Source organism: Dipteris shenzhenensis, chromosome 22 (genome assembly GCF_047967505.1).
Source record: "Dipteris shenzhenensis isolate YYH24624 ecotype China chromosome 22, Dip_SZ_1.0, whole genome shotgun sequence".
Lineage (NCBI taxonomy): Eukaryota > Viridiplantae > Streptophyta > Polypodiopsida > Gleicheniales > Dipteridaceae > Dipteris > Dipteris shenzhenensis.
The window spans coordinates 7,332,027-7,339,688 of NC_141617.1; positions in this window are offsets into that span (position 1 = coordinate 7,332,027).

A 7,662-nucleotide genomic window follows, 5' to 3' on the forward strand; every position below is an offset into this window, starting at 1 on the left:
TGTGTCTCTCCCTCAATCATCCCCTCAATAGAAGAAAACATAGTAGGTCGAAATATAATCTCTCTCTATCTCTCTTTTCCCTTCCTTTATACCCCTCCTATACTAGCAAAGAAAAAAACAACTATTTTCTATCTCTCTCCCTCACTCATCCCCTCAAACAAATAAAAAAACATAGCAGTTTTAAATATAATCTCTCTCTCTCTCTCTCTCTCTCTCTCTCTCTCTCTCTCTCTCTTTCCCTTCCTATATCTATCCCTCCTATACTAATGAAGACAAAAATGACTATTTTATGTCTCTCTCTCCCTCACTCATCCCCTCAAATAGAAAACAACATAGCAGTTCAAAATAATCTCTCTCTCTCTCTCTCTCTCTGTCTCTCTCTCTCTCTCTCTATCCCTCCTAGTGAAGAAAAAAATGTCAAAAATCATCTTGTAGTTTTAAATATCATCTACCTCAATCTCTCCCTCTTCCCTCTTGCTTGTAACAAACATATATAGACAAAATGTGATAGAAAAATGTATCTACTCAATACAAACAAAACTTTCAAGGTGAAATCACTTCATTACCTGAAAAGTATGTGTTCTTGCTTTTGGAGTTGACCCCATATACTCCAGAAAGTTAGAGAAAGAGCCAAAAATGATAGAACACCCATTTTTCTTACTCCTTCCAAGGAGATTTAGGTCACAACTTCAGGAGGTGACTCTCTAGACTCCAAAAAGATGAGGAAAGAACCGAAAATTAGAGAACACCTGTTTTTCTTACTCCTTCCAAGTAGATTTAGGTCACAACTTTGGTTTCTAAGAGAGAGTGAAATAAGTAGAGAATGAATGGAAAAGAAGAGGGATGAACAGAGCTTGGATAGAAATTTCTCGAAGAGATTTTCGAATGTGGAAGAAAAACGTGAGCAAAGAGGAGAGAGAATGACTAAGCAAGAGTGGAAAGAAGATATTTTGAAACCAGCTGCTAGAAAGTGGTGGGAATGAATGTTTGAAACGTTTTGAAAGAGAGAGAATAGGGGGAGAGTTGGTTAGGAAGTCAAAGTTTGGGCCAAATAGTTGAACCAAAAGGAAAACATGAGCATAGTTCTAGCTAGGGGATAGTTTGCCATGGGAGGAAAACAAGGAGGCCTGACATGGTCAAGGTAGGCCTGCCAAAGATAACTTTTTATTGTGAACCACCAATGGCATTTTTTGGGGTATTTTGAAAAAAAACTGAAATTTCCCCTAGATTTGGGGAGCCTTTGTTACAAAGAAGTCCACATGGCATAATCTCCTTCATGGATACCACATTCCCTTATCCAAGCCTCTGATTTTTTAATAACTTTCCAAAGGGCCCCTTTTTGAGTCCAAAATTTTTATAATGCCACTTTTGCAGAGAAAACCCATGTAGCTCCATGAATAAACATATCATATTCTTGTTATCCGAAAGGGGGAGGGGAAACCCCAAATTTTTTTTATGGTGGTAAAGATGACGGGAGAAAGCACAATTCTTGGTGGTTGTTCAAAAAATAAGTAAGCCAATTCAATTATTATTCACCATTGATTTCCCTTGCACTGCTTGGATGTTCACACCATTAGAAAGCTCCACAATAGTGCCTCTACTTTCTTCAAAATCTTTGAGGTCCACTATTACAAAAGACCTCTAGTAAGACTCACAATCCCTCAGAGTCGGACCGTTGCGTAACTCCGTTTTTAGAATTATCCAACGATTCCGACAGAGCTACTCACAATTCTTGAACAACTTCGAAGAGTAAGAAGGCAGTATCACACAGATCTGTAGAACCTCGCAACTGCTTTGATACCAAACGTTGGGATTTGTGGACTCAACAGACTTTATATTGAATGCAGTGAGAAAACTGAAATGTTATGAAACCTTGAGATTCTTTGTCAGTATCAATTTGGATGATATAGAACCAAAAATCAGTTGCGCAATAAACTCAAACAAAGAAGAGGTGTATTCACATAAGAAATCTCCTTGATGTCGACTAACTACTTGAGCTCTCCTCTACAGAGTTTGTTGCTCTTACAAAAGACACTTATTGACTCTACTGACTCGTCTATCTTACTCTAGAGCTAACCTGATAGCTGCAGTTATAGAGACTCTTTAGAGCATCACGTTGATGCCGACTCTCATTAGTGAAACCACTAGCTGGATAAAGAGAAAAAACTCGTGGCTCATAAAGAGTGTAAATCGACCTAGCAACACCGCCTTGGAACCTCTTTCACCGCCATGTAGTCACTTGTTTCAGCCAAACTTTGCTCACACTAGCACCCACATCGTCTCAACAATTGAAGTTGGTTGGTCCACGTACCAATGCATGGCCACCTGCCACCTTGAAATTCTCAAATGGTCCAATCACGCAGCATTTAAACAAGGCCTCCCGAAACTTATAAGCATGCCTTACCTCCCCATGAGGGTCATTTTCCAACATTCCCTTCTCTCACCCCCTCTCTTCTCCCATCTTCCCTCCCCCTCTTCTCTCTAGTGGAAACACATTGTGACAATTTGGGAGTTTGGAGTGTGACGAAAGGGGACACATGACGTCTTGGGATAGTTAAGTGGCAGGAGTATAGTCCTAGATTTCTAAGAGGATGCGACTCACCAATGAGTCTTTCATCATGGTTATCCAATTGAAGTCTCTCAAATTTTGTTGGGTGCGTGACGTGATGGTTGACTCAAGATAGCATGTAGCCAGTTTGCGCTGGAAAACTACTTGGTTTCTGGTCTCCCAAATGGCAAGCATGGTAGCTGCTTTGACATAGGGCCAACATGCTACGAGTGTGGAAGGTATTTTGTAGGTATCTCCTAACAAAGCAACCACTCCGAGCTTGAATGTCTTCATCACGCTTGGGTTACGAACCGCTCTTTCTACTTTGAACCAGATACCTTGAGAGACAACATAGTGCCAGAGGAGATGATTGGTGACTTCCGTTGCTTTGCCGCACAGTGGGCAGCATGAATCCATTGGGATTCCCTTGGAGAGTTTTCCTCTCAAGGGGAGCCATTGGTTGATGATTTTCCAAAGCAAGAAGAGGGCTTTGCCTGAAGCCCATTCTTTCCATATACTCTTAAGTCTTCCACTCCACCACTTTCTCCCTCTATGCATCATCCATTTCCTATTGAGAGAGGGGATGGTGGAGAGATCATGGGTGATATGTCTGTAGACGATCCTCGCAGAGATCTTGCCGAGAGCCTATTTGAAGCACCCATTGGTTCGCACTCCAACAAGGGGAGGGACAAGTGTTGGATGACCACAAGTTCATTGCGATGCTATCAAGAATGGCTGCAATGAGATCGGTCTCGCCTTGCGATAGCTTGAGCTAATTGCGTAGACCAGCCACTCGGATCCAGTCTGCCTTGGAGGCATCCCACAAGCTCGAATGCCTTTCTAGAGAGGTTACAGGCTCTCGCCAGCTCCAATCTTGCAAAGGCTTTTCTGCTACATTGAGAGGTTGTGCTCCACCATATATTTTTAAGCAAGCTGGCGTCTCTGACGAGACTGAGATGACCTTTCCAGGTAACCCCCTTTGGCGTAGTCTTCTAGGTTGCTACTAAACTAGACACCAGATTGGAGCCACCAATGGAGAGGGAAATGCAGAGCATAATTTATCATACCATGAAAGGTCTTTCTAGGTCCCAACCCCTTTTCCTTTCCCCTTGGTTATGAGATCCTTGACAATTGAAATCCAAGGAGTTTCTTTCTCAAATAGCGTAGGGATCCATTTACTAGTGGAGAGGGCTACACTTTTCAAGCTGTTATCAAGGAGGTCTACTCTCCTCCCTTTGAGCTTAGGAGCTTTAAGAGCCTCCCAAGGAATTGTACGCATCTTCCTTTTTCCCTTTTATTCATGGCAAATGAAGGCCGGTAGTATTCGCTCGGTTTCCATCCACCAGTGTGATTTTTAGAAACTCCAAATGGTGGCAATGTAAGTGGTAGCTGTGGACACAATATGTTGCATGATTAAGATGCGAGCGTTCCACCCCAGGGGCATTCCGCTCCACCTATGAAGTTTATCTTTCATCTTCTCCTAAAGCCAATTGAATCTTTGTCATAAGGATATCCCTAGGCCAATGGGGGCCCCTAGATACCTCACTATTGTTCCTTTGGGAATACATTGGAGTTGATGGGCTGAAACGCACTGAGGGGGCGGAGCAAAGGGCATACAACTTGGTTCAGCTGCATCTAAAATCGGATGCAGCACAAAATTGATCGATTATGCTAAATAGTTGGGTTGCACTTTGTTCATCTTCTTGAGCAACCACCATCATGTTGTCTGTGAAGGGCTGGATGTTGAAGGGATCACCTATAGGGGGCTGCAGGGCTTTGATTTCCCTTGAGTAGATGGCCGATTTGAGCTAGTGAATCAATGGGATTGTGCCAATTGCGGCGAAGAAGTGGAGCGAGGGGGCATCCTTGGCGGATCGATATGTGGAGCTCGAAATTGCCTACAGCACCCCCATTTAGGCCAAGCACCGCAGAGGCATTTTTGAATAGAGCCGATACTTTTTGAAGGAAGGGGGCACCAAAGCCGAGGGTAGCCATGACTTCTTGAAGGAAATCCCAACAAATTCTATCGTAAGCCTTTTCAAGGTCGATCCCAACAAACATGGCATTCTGGCCTAATGAAACTGCAAAGTCCAGAGTTGCTCAGACGTTTAGGATGTTTTTAGAAATATCTCGACCTTTAACAAAGCTATTTTGTTCTCGATCCATGTTTTTAGAGCATACATCACTGATTAGCTAGAGCCTTTGCTATGATTTTGTATGATGTGTTAAGCATTGTGATTGGCCTCCAGTCATCAACTTATAGGTGGTTTTATTCTCAGGGGGGTCACTATGTATAAACCCTCTATACCACGTGCGTTCAAGGCCTATTTCTAAAATCCCTTATCTGTGAATTTTTCATTAATAAAATGTACCCCTTTTCTATACAAATCTGTAAATTTTTCTCAAAACTATTTTAAATAGTCCCTTATGTATATTTATTTCTGTAAATTTTAGAAATAAAAATATCCTTCTGTTGAACTCACGTGATAGGGTTACATATGATGAGTGACCTCCCCGAGGTTTTATTTTTTGGGGAAGAGCTTCATTAATCCTGCATTAACATCAATTGACATAGTGCCCTGGGTTGCCACTGCATTTACCACATCACAGTGAGGTCTGTTCCCATCCCATTTGTAAAGTCACGACTCCAGCCATAGACTGGGATAGAAAGGGCAGACTGATGAAGACATGCCAAGAGTCTTCACTCGAGGCCATGAAGAAAGTGCTAAAGGCCGCCCAAAAGACTGTGCCTCAAGATTCGTTTTTGGCCACTCTGATCGTAGAAACTGACCAAGAAATGGTGAGATGGGAGCTCGAGGTAGGAGAGGAGGCAAGGCTCAAAAGCCACCAGATTTGGTTGACTGCCTACCAAAACTCTTCTTTCAGTCGGTAAAAAGGAAACACTCGCGCAAGTAGATTGACAGAGTGCAAGATGTAGAAGGCAATAGTCTTAAAATTTTGGCACATGGCTGACGTGTTTCGGCATGAACTAACTAGGAGGGGTATTACCCACGACCTTTCTCCAAGAGTCTTCCAGTACCAAAGAAAGCGACTGGATCGCCCATTCTCTGAGGAATTAAAGGAAGTTCTGAGAAGCTCTAGCCAAAGAAAAGTCTCTGGAATTTTGTTTTTTTAGAGAGTGCCCGTATCATAACATGAGTATTTACAACAAGCCCAAGGGGGGTCATTGAAGATACACTTGACAAAATATGAAGAGGGGAGAGGAGAAGAGTGGAGATGAGGAGAGAGGGCACAGCTAGAGAGCACACCACAAATGACTAACTGTACACTAGAATTAGTTGAAAAAATAGAATATATACAAACCCTTTTAGGGTTAGGGTTAGGGGATCTAACCCTTTCCTTTATAGCACTCTATAAGGTTAGTGCTATGCACATATGATCACGTGATGGTGCTATGCACACATGATCACATGATGTTGAGCGTGAACTCTCAACACCTTCCCTCAAGATCAACATCATGAAGTAGGCCTTCCCTCAAGATGATGATTCTGGGGAATCGAAGAAGGACTGAGCATTACATTCCATCACACCCCTTTAATGGGAATGTCCTTCCTCTGCATCAAACCAAGAGCTAGTCAGTGTTTCTCGAATAGCTCTTTACCGAGTGGTTTGGTAAAGATGTCTGCAACATTTTCTTTGCTATCACAATGCTGCAGTGTGATGTCACCAAGTAACACTCTTTCTCTGATGAAGTGCTCTCTGACATCAATGTGCTTTGTTCTGGAGTGATATACTGGATTTTTGGCCAATGCTTGAGCCGATTGATTATCACAGTATATTATTGTTGGCTTTGACTCATCAAAGTAATCTGTTTCCGACAATAGTCTTCTGAGCCATATAGCCTCACATGCACCTGTAGTGAGTGCTCTATATTCTGCTTCAGTCGAAGACAAAGAAATAGTTGGCTGTTTGTTTGACAACCATGATATAGCACCTTGACCAAGGAAAAATGCTAGTCTCATGATCTCCAGCATAGTCACTGTCACAGTATCCATGCAACCGTGGATGACTTCCTCTGTATTCTATCCCAAATTGTCTTGTACCTCTAATGTATCTCAAGACTCTTTTGGCTGCATTCCAATGAGACTGTTTTGGATTTGCCATAAACTGTGCTAGTGAGCTTACTGCATAACAAATATCTGGCCGTGTGATTGTCAGATATATAAGAGATCCAATGAGTTGCCTGTAGTATCTGTCATTGACTGTAGGCTTTTCTGAATCTTTAGTAAGTTTCAAACTCTATTCCATGGGAGTGGCTGCAATCTTGCAATCTGCCATATGAAACTTCTTCAGGAGACTGTCAACATATTTGAGCTGACTCATGAATGTGCTATCTGAATCTCTCCAGAACTCAATTCCAAGACAATAGTGCATAAGTCCAAGATCTTTCATGTCGAACTCTGCAGATAAGTCTTGTTTTAATTTTCTGATGAAGCTATCCTTGCTTCCTGTCACAATCAGATCATCTACGTACAAAAGTGCAATAGTAATATCTTCCCCTTGAACTTTGTAGTAGAGAGTATGATCTGCATTGGACTTCATGTATCCCAGATCAGCAAAATATTTGTCAATTCTGCTGTACCAACTTCTGGGGGCTTGCTTTAAGCCGTAGAGACTTTTCTTGAGATGGCACACCTTGTTCTCTTTTCGTGGTTCAACATAACTGGCTGGTTGTTGCATGTAGACATCCTCGTCTAGATAACCATTGAGAAATGCATTCTTGACATCGAGCTGATACACATTCCATTTACTGAGTGTCGCTAGTGATATCAAGAACCGTATGGAATCCATCTTTGCTACTGGAGCATAAGTCTCATCATAATCTTGGCCATATTGTTGTGCAAATCCTTTTGCAACTAATCTGGCTTTGTATCTCTGAATACTGCCATCTGGATTGTACTTCACTTTGTATACCCATTTGTTGGCTATGGCCTTCTTTCCTGGTGGAAGGTCGCATAATTCCCAAGTGTTATTTTTATACAAAGCATCCATTTCTTCATTCATAGCAGTTTGCCATTCTGGCTTATCTACTGCGTCTTCGAAGTACACTGGCTCTTTTGTAGCCATGATGGTAGTCATAAGAGCATAGTTGG